Consider the following 12421-nt stretch of genomic DNA (forward strand, 5'->3'; position numbering starts at 1 on the left):
CAACCTCATTTTCTGTAACCAGTGCCCCTTCTAGTAGCACTATTGTGTTGTTTGTACGAATGTGCAACATTTCCTCGGCTATGGCTGTTCCTACTGCGAGGATGGTCGAGAGGGTACCATCTTAAGGAGCATGCGCCTGCGACTCCTGAATCTGTGCTCTAAGGCCCCCAAACACAATCTAATTCTCCTCCGCAAAGTTCTAGAGGGCCTCTATGGTGACATCACATATCATATCACCTATATCATGCAGATCCCCCTCAGTAAGGGTGATCGAGTTGATAGACAGCTTAGATGCTTTCACCTTCTTATGCGACCCCATCTACTCTCTCAGCCACTGGCGCTTTAATAGTGTCGACGCTGTCTGTGGGTCCGCACTGCCCTTCTCTATCTTTGTTTCCATCTCTTTCTCCTGCTCCGGCGAAGGTGACTTCTAGCCCTCATGCTACTTCTCTACTGCCTTCTATACTACTACTGTGACCTTTTTTTGTTCTGTTGTTATCTGCATAGCATCCCGTGCCTCTTGCACCTTTGCTATTGCTGCCTCCTTCCTTCTCTTTTCTGCCAACTGTGCCATGCACAGTTTTTCTGCCTCCTTCTTTTTCTACGCAGCAGGCTTTTCCAGCATAGAGATGTCTGGAGCATGCCACTCCAGTAGCCACATCTTAAGTACGTCAAAGATCACATCATCTGTGGCTATATAAGGTAGTTCGTTCCACTTCGTGGCAGGGTCTTTGTGCACTCTGAGGTAGATGTGATGAATTTCTTCTTTAAACTCTGTGAAACTTTTCAGGTTGTTGTAGGCAGTGGGTGATAACCGCAGCTTGCGGTTAATCCCCATTCTAATGTTCATCTCCATGAACACCTAGAATATTTTACTGTCATGGATCCGATTTGCATCCTTAGTGGCCCACACCGAAGCATTCTTTGTGGCCTCTGGGAGATCCCTTGCAATTGTGGGGAACAGTCTGTCCTCCAGCAATTCCCCATCCACTAGCACTATGGACAATAGAAGCCATGCATAGTGGAAAGTTTTTCCTTGTTCCTGTGCCTCGCAGCAATTCTCCAGGAATTCCTTGCACAAGAACTCAGATCAGTTAAACTAGACCCCTTCTCTGCACTATTCAGCAAGTGCCACCACCAGCGCCAGTACTTCGTCTGCATGGCACTTCCACATGACCTTACCCACCAGCATTTGAGTTGCCACTCTAACTGCTTTGTTTTTCATACTGGAGATCGTGTAGCCCCTCTTTTTCTTCTCTAGCTTGTATTTCTTTTTCATGGCCTCTGCGATGGCCAAATCACTACTCTTCCCCTCCAAAATGTCTACGGGGTCTTCACCTTTACAAGGAAGTTAGGTAACTCAATGGATTAGGTGGTCCGTGATGGGGATGGGCTCCTCCAACCACAAACACCTGCCATGCACTAGGTAAAGTGGCTGCTTGATGACGAAGATAGTCACTGGGGCACGATGGTAATGTGACACCCAGAGCATGTTCAACAATCCTGTCTTTTCGACACCACATAACCACTTGCACATCTCTAGCTCTATGAATCCTGCCATGGTGTGTTTCTTTGGCTTCATGAGGTGCGCGGTCACCAAGTGAGGGTATTTCTCGTGGTCAGAAAGATCCCAATATTTGAATTTTATGCTTGGCACCCTTCCCAAGTGTGTTCCTCCAAATATGATATCGTCTGGAAGGAGCAGAGTCTGCAAAGAGCTCTTGCTCTCATCAAGGTCCTTGGGCACCTTTGCCTTCCCCTTCCGTAGAGGGACATACGTGGGCAACTTAGCTAGAGGGATCGCACCCTCGGTTTCTTCCTCCATGTGCTCATCCTTGTCCTATTCAATTATGATATCCTCCAAGTCTTCTTCCTCCTCATCGGTTTCCATGTTAACCCCTTTCCATTTTTCCTCCATTGTTAATCTGGTTTGCAGCAGGTTTCGGGGGGACACACACACTAGAATCATTAGATGTTTATCTTTCTTCAGTCTCGGCGTGTGCAGTGATTTAGGGATTTCCGGAACAATCTCGGTGTTCTCAGGGGCATCTTCTATGGTCATGGCCTGCGCGGCTTCTTCGACGGTCATCTCTACGATTTCCCTAGCTTCTTCAGACATTGCCATCTTGTTCATCTAGAAAACACTCAACCGTTCAACTAGGGGCTCAACCAATGCTCTCCATAGGAAAAATAGGTCTCAGTTCGGAATAATCGGGTGCACAACAACTCAATTCGTAAATGACCAAGTGTTGTTTGCTGGGTAACCCTTTGTATTTTGTAGCACCTTTTGAATTTGAATTCGACTGTTCCCCCTAAATGCGGTCCATTAATTCTCCCTTGGTGGCATATTTTGCCAATTCTTGCCCATAAATCTCGTCTTAAATGCCTGCCACCTACTCCATTTGGTCTCAAGTCAAGAATCACATCGTGAATAGTGACTACAATGGTCACTTTCGAGCCAACCCGTGTGGCAGTGCAACCCCCCTTCGTGATCGCGGACCTTGTGACACTTTTCTCCTGCATGAACCCTCGAAATCATGTAGCTCTAGGGCAGATTAGTTTATAGCCCTGTGCCTCCTTTCAACTGCCGGGAGCGCTAAGACTATACTTCACATGACTAGTCAAGTGGTCACACCACCTATATAGGGTTTCAACCGGTCATCCATCACTTTCCCTGGAAAAAATCCATCTTTTATTTTTACTGGCTGCGTCGCACACATTACCATCTACAGTGCGCCACCATGGGTGATCCCTTTAGTAATATGTGGTCCCATCCAAGGCAACAGGCTGATGAACTTTCGGTAGTAGTCCCCAAATTCGTCACCATAGTCGTGCACACCCTATTTTATCATCCTAGTTTTCTTATCGAGAAAATCCTTCTTTATTTCTTCCTGAAGCTTCTTGACTTCCACTTCCACCACAACACTTTTCTCCCTTAATCACATCCTTTCTTTCATGAGTTCTTGGAACCTAATATCACCATGTCAGATTTCTTCCTCAGGTCCCAAGCATTCTGTTCTGTTCAGTTGCACGATCCCTTCTTCGAAGGCTCTGCAAACCGTCATATCTATTGGTGCTGCTATGCGTGGACTAGGCATACTGTGATCTATTGGAACTATAGTGTTTGCTCCATAGGGCACCATAGAAGGCATCTGCCCCATTATTTTCTTGCACATTGTCCTATAAGCCCATAGAATTGTTGGTACATGCAAGTCCCAATCACTCCACTGCACATTATATACCCCGTTTAGTGCTTCACACACTTCGTTGAAGGCTTCTGCATGGGTAACCTTCTGCACACACTTTATTTCCAGACTTCGTTGTCCCAATTGGAGGGACCATTCACAAAATTTCCTTGCTAACACTTTCTTATTAACCATGTTCCCGAATGAAACATCCATGTGCATCTGCACAGGTTGTTTAGCATATGCTTGTACCCATTTGGACAGATGTGTGTGCGAATCATTCTGCCCATCATACTTGTCTTTTAGACACATTTGAGGATTCCCAGAATGCATGTGGATAATTGTCCTACATTCGCGCTAGTCCTAAAAGCTTCCTTGGTGCGTACCCCATGACCTCACGGGCGTAGCGCGTAGTACCCATTTCAAAGCCTCGAAACGTTGTTGTTCTGGCACCTCTCTTTCAAAACTATTCTGGAAATCATCTACCTTGTTGGCTTAGTGGGGCCTGACCCAGCTTCAGATGTGATTTAGCCAAGCAAATCCTGGTACTACTGGCCCTTTCAGCAACAGTTCGTGGAGCAGGGACTAAGGTCCCACTCGAAGTAGTATGAGAGGGTGCTAGAACTAGGTTTCCGCACCACGAGGATGTTTGATATGTTGGGATTGGTACGCAGTTCAACCTTCATGCTCACTATTCTACGCGCACCAGTGGGGACCTCGTGGCCTATGATGTTGTCTTCGCATAGTCCTATTCGCAGCGCGATCCTTGTTATTTGCCCAAGTCTTTCCTAATTATGCACTGTTAGCTAATTACTTAGATTATTTTCATATATAAGTATTCTGAACCATACAAGCATTTACTCAACTGCACGCAGTAAATAAACAGAGTAAAAGTAATGCATAACAACAAAATAACGATTCAAGATTAGATGCACAAAATTAGGATAAACTTCTCTTTATTAGCTTTCTGTTCCGATTACAGACTCGACTCCACCCTACACAGTTAGCTGTAGGGGTCCGCGCACTCAGTTGTGGACTCTACTAGGCCTCTGCACACTCAGCTATAGAGTCTCTTCCTACTACTACAACCCAAGACGCTCAGAATTCTACTCTAAGCTTGAACCATTCCTTCGCTACTCACTCTATCCTATACTATCTTTACAACTTAGAGCCTCACTCTATTTATACAATCCCATGGTCCACGGACCATGGGTAGGCCAACATGAATTTACATTACATTACATTATTTTAGGGTGGACAGCCCTATGACTTAACCTTTGCTTCGCGCTCCGTGCCCACAATTTGCGGAGTTTTACAACGCCTTTGACCAAAACTTGGGCTTTGAGCCCCAAAACCTGCTGTGGGGGGATTCCATGCCTAATAGGTCCCCAAAAAAATCATTGTGACTCATCCCGAGTCACTCTGCTGGTGTGGCGATCTTGGCATAGAGCCCTTCCAACCGATCCTACGTTGTGCGAAGGTCCGCAGCACACTGTTCTACAGTTTGCTGGATCTGCTCCACTCTTTTGGCCAAAGAGTCACTGTCAGGGGAAAATCCCTGTCTTAAGGCATGCATTGCCTTCATCTGTGTGAGATATCCTTTGATGTTTGCAGTGATGAGGAAGGCCTCATCAATCTAAGGCTAGATGCATGCTTTAAGGACTACCTCTTTTTGTCGCGCGTCATCCACCTGTTCCTTCAACGCCTTTTCCTGTTGTAGCTTCACAAGCCGTTGGGTCAGGAAAATTGTCTACACTGTTCCACACACACTATCATTGTTATACAACAAATTGACCTCCTCATCAACTCAGAGGGGAAAGACATGATAGCTGAAGCAAAGACCAAGATCACATGCCTTGTTTCCACACTAACGCTGGCTATGCACTGACAACCTGCTTTATAAAGCTTCTCTGCAAGCCTAAGGGTGCGTTAGTGACCCAACTAACTCAAGTTGCTAGTTAGGGAATAGCGTTAGTGGATCCTAGTGAAGTTATAATGGTCAAATGAACGAATTGACCCATAAATATCTAGATATTTGTTCCTAAAATCACTCAAGAAAAGCAAGGAAACATCCAGATTCGACCTATTTGGAGGATTTCTAATCAGAATGAAGGAGGAAAATGGGGAAGAGCTGAAAAGCATGGTAACTTCATTGCTTTTACCCTAGGGAACTCAAGAAGGAACTTGGCAACCCTAACTCAATTTCTACATAAGCAAAGCTAGGGCTATGGTGATAGAGGTCAGAGCATTTGAAAGGATAGCATACTTGATTGTTGAGCATTGTCTCAAATATTAAGAAGTTGGTAAGAAGGGAGAGAGAGAGAGAAGCTAGAGGGGTAAGGGAAGGCTGATACAAAAGATGGTTGTAATCACTCTTCCAACATTAATATAGAACTGTAGTTGTACTATCTACTCCATGGTGTTGGTACTATCATTCATTCAGTTGTTTGTCCAATACCTTTTAGCATGAGTAGCTTAGTTATGTGTAATTAAATGTTCTTTTATGTATTCATGTATTAGTTATCAGAGTTGTATGCTATGAATATGGTTGTCTCTTCTATGTGCAGGACTTGATCTGGAGCTGGCTCAGGGGACTTCCGCCTAGTTGCATTGTGCTCTCTAGCAAATCTACACGGAGGCTTGAGGTAATCTACTTCTCCTACTTTGATAGTTAGTTATTTTTTATGAACATGCATGTAACTTTGTGACGATTGTAGTCATACTGCACCTGAAGTTCTCGTGCCTCTGTTTCCTGGTGCTGTATGTTAGGGTACACCTGTAATGAAGTGAGGACTGCGAAGGATTCTTCTAACATAGCGGTGCAATTCTGTACTGCCTGTCCTATTTCCTCCAACACTTTTTTAATAGCGCCAATGCATTGTTCCGTAACTTCCATGGGCATAGAGTATTGTGCCTTTAATCGCAGCTCAGTAATCTGAAGGTTGAGGTCCATCTGTACCCTCATTGCTTCCTCCTTTGCCTTGTGGAATCCACTGGCTAATTTGTGGATTCACACTCCAAATGGTAGGTCTATCTCGATTTCTAGCTTTGGAACACGACGACATGCTTCCTCTACCATTTGCTCTAGTTATTGATTCTGTGTAAGAACTTCATCACATTGTAGACTAAGTTGCTCAATGTTGATTCTCTATTAGCTGAGCATCTGTACTGCACGTCCTTCCCTAGCACAAAGTTCTGTTGTCTCTCCGTCCTGCAGCTGATATAATGTATCCCGCGAAAGGGCAGCCAAGTTTAGGCCAAGTCCCTTGATCCTACCCACCGCAGCTCTATCCTCCTCACTTTCCACTATTAGCACTCCTTCCAACAGTACTATGGTGTTGGCCATTTTTTCACGCAGCAGCTACTCCATTGTTGATGTACCTAGGGCACCGTAGGTGGCTACTGTTCCTTCCTGTTGGGGCCAGACCTAAAGTTCCCGCAGCTGCGCCCTCGGGCCCCCAACACATTCTGTTGCTCCATCATAGCTTCCCGGAGTGCTTCCCTGGTGACCTCGCAAACTATGTCGCTGATGTTGTAGAGGTCACCCTCTGTCAATGTAATTGGTTCACTGTCTAGTTTGGAAGCCTTGGTCTTCTTTCATGGGCCTGCTCTTTTTGTACCGCGCGATCGTTTCAACTGTGTAGATGTTGTGCTTGTGTCTGTGCCTTCTGCTGTGTCCTGTGGTCAAGTTCAGGCCCCCTTCCTCCTGCGTCGTGGTGGCCCCTGTTTCCCATGCTGCTGCTGCTTTTTCGGCGGCCTTGGCTTGCTTTGCGACTACTTTCCCTGCCTCACGGGCATCTCTTACCTCCACTGGCAACTATTCGTTGCGGTTCTCTTGGGACAACTAGTTGATTCGCAGCTTGGTGGCATCCTTCTGCTTTTGTGACATTGTTCTATCATGCTTCGCTAGATCTGGGGCACGCCACTCGGGAGGCCATGAGTCGAGCACGTAGAATATGGCATCATCAATTGCAATGAAAGGAAGCTTGGTCCAATTCTGCACCGGATCCTTACGTGCCTTGATATACACATTGTGCATATCCGCCTTGAAGTCTACAAAGCTCCGTAGACTGCTATACACTATGGGGGATAGGCGCGGCCTTCTGTTAATCCACATTTGGACACTCACCTCCATGAGCACCCAGAAGATCTTAGTCCCGTGGATCTGCGTGGTGACCTTCATAGCCCAAAGAGATGCATATTTTGCAGCCTCTGGCAAGTCCTATTCAATATGAGGGAACTGACTGTCCTCAGGTAGTTCCCCTGTCACCAGTAAGATAGACAAGAGAAACCATGCATAGTGGAAGGTCTTGCCCTGCTCCTGAGCTTCCTTGCAGTTGGTTAGGAATTTTTCATAGAGGAATTCAGCCCAGTTAAATTGGACCCCCTTTGCGCATTGTTCTGCCAGTGCAATGACCGGCACCAGTACCTCGTCTTCGTGGCATTTTCTCATCACCTTCTCAGCCAGCAGTTGGGTGGCTATGCACACCCCTTTGTCTTTAATGCTGCTAATTATGTAGCCTCTCTTCTTATTTTCCAATTTGTACTTCTTCTTCATGGTCTCTGCAAGCACCAAATATCTACTTTTGCCAGTGATCTCCGCAGGGTCCTTTCCCTTACAGGGAAGCCGAGAAATCCTGTGGATAAGCTCCACTGTGATGGGAATAAGCTCCTCTAGCCATAAGTACCCATCATGCACCAGGAAAAGCATCTTCCTGATGATAAATATCGTGATAGGTGCATGGTGAAAATGTAGAATCCATAGTAGGTGGAGTAGCCCAGTCTTCTCCACACCGCGCAACCATTTCTGCGGCTCTAACGTTGTAACTGACCCCTCCTTGCTCTGTTTCATGAGGTTCTCAATCTATAAATGTGGGAAATTTTTGCTGTCTATGAGGTTAGAATCTTCAAATTTCATTATGTTGAGAATGCAACAAGATGATGGAGCTTAGTGGAAAGTAGTCGCCTTCCCTAAGTGGGCCCACAGGAAAATTATGGCGCAAAGTCTATTTTTAGACTATGTCTATTTTTAGACATATGGATCATGTCTATGAGCTGCAGAATGTTGTTTATGGATGATTGGTCATGTTGGGAAAAATAGATGGACTTCTATTTTCTGGTTCACAGCAGGAGTGATCAAAGTCTATTTTTAGACGCTATGCTAAAAATAGAAAAGTCTAATATTATTGTCTCATAATAATATTTGGACTATAAACTTTATCTTATCCTCTTGGAGTACTTCAGTTTGAGCTACAGATGTGCCACATGCAGCTATCAGAAGGAAATACGCTTTCCTTGTGGGTCAGTTGAGTTGTTGCATGCAGGACTTCAGTTAGAACTCAAGCAGTTGAGTTTGGTGGAGTTGATTGTGGAGTTGATGGAGTTGTGTTCAGTTTGACTTGGTTAAACTAGTTGTAATTAGTCTAACTGTAAATAGACTAATGATGAGTTGTTAAACTAATTATTAACTCATAAAGCAACTAAAGAATACATCATTTAACTCATTTGCATGTCAGTGCATGTACAGTTCAACAGGGACAGGTGTTAGAGGTTGAGATTGCTATCAGTTGTGACTATAGTTGTGCATGAGGATTTGCACAAGCAATGTATTGAGTATGCCAATGAGTATTGCATTGATTTTCCCAGTAGAATAGCCTGTGCTCACGTGATTTCTAGTGTGAGTGATTCTCAGTAGGTTTATGCAATAGAGGGAGGCAAAGCAGTGGAGAAGATTTGAACTTGTGACTTGTTTGGGTCTGAGTTGGTTTGTGTGTAACAGGTGGAGATAGTGCTGGATACTTGTGAGGAGTATTGACTATTGTAATGTTACATGTTCTCAATCATTAATATACAGATAGTGTGGGGTTTTCAGCTATAAGCTTTCCTCGAGTTACATACTATGTTAATGTGTGCATGCTATTGATGTTTTATTGTTTTTGATGCTGCTAAATTGTTGATTAGTGTAGAGGAGCTTATGTATTATGCATGTATTCCGCAATAGTGCATGATCGGGATAATATCTGTTGAATATGTGTTCATTATTCAAAATTTATACACAATGTGGGCACACGGCCCAGGGCCAAGCCCTCAAACAGAATTCCATCTAGGAGGACTCGGGTTTGGAATGCACTCTTAGCGTCATCGAAATCCTTGGGTACCTTAGCTTTCCCTTTTTGCGAAGGAACATACTCCAGCAGTTTTGCTACAACAAGCACCATCTGGATGTCTTCTTCCATTTCTTCCTCCACCTCTATCTCATCTACAAGAGCTTGGAGGTCCTCATCCTCATCATCTATCTCAAGGTTGACATCCTTTCCCTTTTCTTCCATGGAAAGTTTACCAAACCGCAGATTTTACGGGGACATGTGGACTGGTCCTGCTGCCTATTTATCCTTCTTGGGCCTCAGCATCCGAGGTGATTTCAGAATTTCCGGCGCATCCCCCACCTGCACCATAGGGTTTTGCATGACTTCCTCAGTGGTACTCTCTACAAAACCCACACCTCTCTTGGTAGTTTTCATCTTGTTCGAACTCTCTATGGTTGTTCGCGAACTTAGGGGCTCAAATACTGCTTGGCACTCAACACTCTATGCTCTCCGTAATAGCTCAAATCTCAAACGAACAAGTGTTGTCTTGTGGCTAGCCTTGGGAGTTTTATAGCATATTTTGAATTTGAATTTGGCTGTTCCCCCCACTTCCAAGTTATTAATGCATTCTTGGCAGCAGATCGTCCCAAATCTAGCTCTTAATTAGTGTCTTAATTTCCTGCTGCCCACTCCCTTTTGCCTTAAAGTGGATATCTTATCATGAAAAGTGACACCAACGGTTACCTCCCAATTTACCCACGCGGCAACGCAGCCCACCGTGCATGGGTGTGAACCTTGTGTCATTCTGATTCTTCACGCACATCCCTCATCGTGCAGTTCCCAAACAGACTCTTTTAGAGTCTTGTGCTCTCTTTCAACTCTCTAGAGCATTGAGACTGTGCTCCCTACAGCTAGTTAGGTGGTTGTATCACCTGTGCAAAACTTCAACTCGCCTTCTACCATAGCCCGTGGACACCCTTCACTTGCCCTCGTGACATAGGAGGCCGCGTGTTCTACCTTATGTGGTGCACTCCCCTTGTTATTGCATTTGGTAAGGTGTGGTCTTAGCCATGGTAGCAGAGTCATAAATTCTCGGTGACAATCTTCTAATGCAGTGGTATGACCATCCATATCTTGCCTTATCATCCTTGGTTTAGTAATGGGACATGCTTGCGTGACCCTGTTTTCTAGTCTTTTGATCTCAGCGTCCATCAACATTCTTTTGTTCCTTAATTGTACCCGATCTTCTTCAAGTTCGCGAAGTCTAAGGTTCCCTCGTTGAATGGCTTCTCGAATCCTTATATGGTCGTCGTTGTATGATTCCTTCGTCCTAGTCTTCGCGCGCTTCCATAACTACATGAGCTATTACGTGTGGATTCCTTTTAGTATTCCCTTAAGAAATCTTGGTTTCTACTCTGTTTCGCACCTTTGGAATCATCTCCGCGCTCAGGTTTTTGCACATGGTCCTATAGGCCCATCGAACCGCTGGCACGCGCAGGTCTCAATTAGTTCACCTTGTCTGGTGAACCTTGTTCAGTACTTTGTGCACCCTATCAAATGCCTCATCGTGGAGAATTGGTAATTGTAGTGACCAACCCTATATTTTTTTTTAAAATGCAACTAGAAGAGAAAAACATTGGAAATTAAAACCTATTCAGCACTATCTAACACATACCTGAATTTCATTTCACTGAACATATCATAAAATTACATATATTTAACTAAAGCCATAAAGAAATCATATAAAAGAATATTGTAACACATATGTACCGTTCACTAGAAGATGAGATTCCACTTGATTTGTTGTTACTTGTCTTCCCTTATTGTCGGTCACCTCCGAGTGTGAATGATGACGTACTTGATCTGAATGCAATGACCCACCGGTTGACCACCCAACCTACTCCTTGGGTACTCTTCTTCCCTGTGGACCCTCGAGATGCAATGGGGTTGTACAATGGAGGAATGTAATAGCTGGTAGAGGGGAGCACTCCTTGGCTCAAGAGTCCCCTCTCTAAAGTCCTCTACCTCACCAAACTCACTATAGTTCATAGTCACTACTCTGACATAGTCTCATCCATCCAACAATAGGGTCTGAAAAATTCCCTTCTCCCATGGCTTGCCTCTTCTTTTATAGGAGTCCTCATAGGTGACACTTCGCATGTCATGCATAATTAATTATTTTTGATAATTCAATAGTCTGATTATTCACCCACCCATGTGTCACTCTCTCATCAAGGGTCTCCAAAATTATTTACTTAAATTTTAATTTAAAACTAATATTTTCCTCACCTCAACAAGATTCCTATTTCTTCTCCTAGTTGCCTCTTGATCCCCCCTTTTTACTCCTTAATTTGTGTTCATTACTAAAGTCAATTGATAAGTCAAGATTTGATCCCCTATCTACTCCCTAATTTAACTCAAGTTATCTCTTAGATGGATATCATTTTGTTGGTTGTTGCCACATGGAGGTTCTCTAAATTTCTCTAGAATTTAATTTATTAATCCTATTTTAATTCACCATCCTCTTCTCTTAATTAGTTTTAACTAATTTAAGATTAAGGTTAGGGTAGAGTTTTTAAGGTAAAATATTTTATTTCTTCCTATGATTCCCTTAACCCAAGTTTTATTCTTGATTTAATTGCCTCGGTTCTACTCATTATTTACCATTTGATGTGAATTTACATGGTTTTCATATCTTGATTATATTTATTTATTTATTTATTTTTATTGATTCCCAGGGTGCCAAGTTTTTGGTTGTGGCCTTCAAGAACTTCCCTTGAAGTTCCAACGGTGTCATGCCTAATAGTTTATTTGTGATGCCAAGGGTGGCAATTTGGTCATGCCCTTCAAGAAATTCCCTTGAAGTTCCAAGGGTGCCACGCCACTTGCCCTTCAATCATTCAGTGGCTACGAGGGGAAAGTATAGGTGCAACGACAGAGACCACTATTATCTCATATGTTGCTAGCTATAGTGAGACTAATCGTGTCGGGGATCAAAGAATTTTCCTTGATGCACGGCCCCCCATAAAATCCTCATGAGCGACCCAAATTTGGGACCTGCCCTCATGACATCGTGATCTTCAAGGCCAAGGTGTTTCAACCTTTCCAACCCAAGTCACGGTGGGAGTGCTAGTGGGTGAGATCAGGGAC

The sequence above is a fragment of the Pinus tabuliformis genome, chromosome 9 (genome assembly GCF_031772625.1).
Source record: "Pinus tabuliformis cultivar Carrire ecotype Pingquan chromosome 9, CPIR1, whole genome shotgun sequence".
NCBI classification, from domain to species: domain Eukaryota; kingdom Viridiplantae; phylum Streptophyta; class Pinopsida; order Pinales; family Pinaceae; genus Pinus; species Pinus tabuliformis.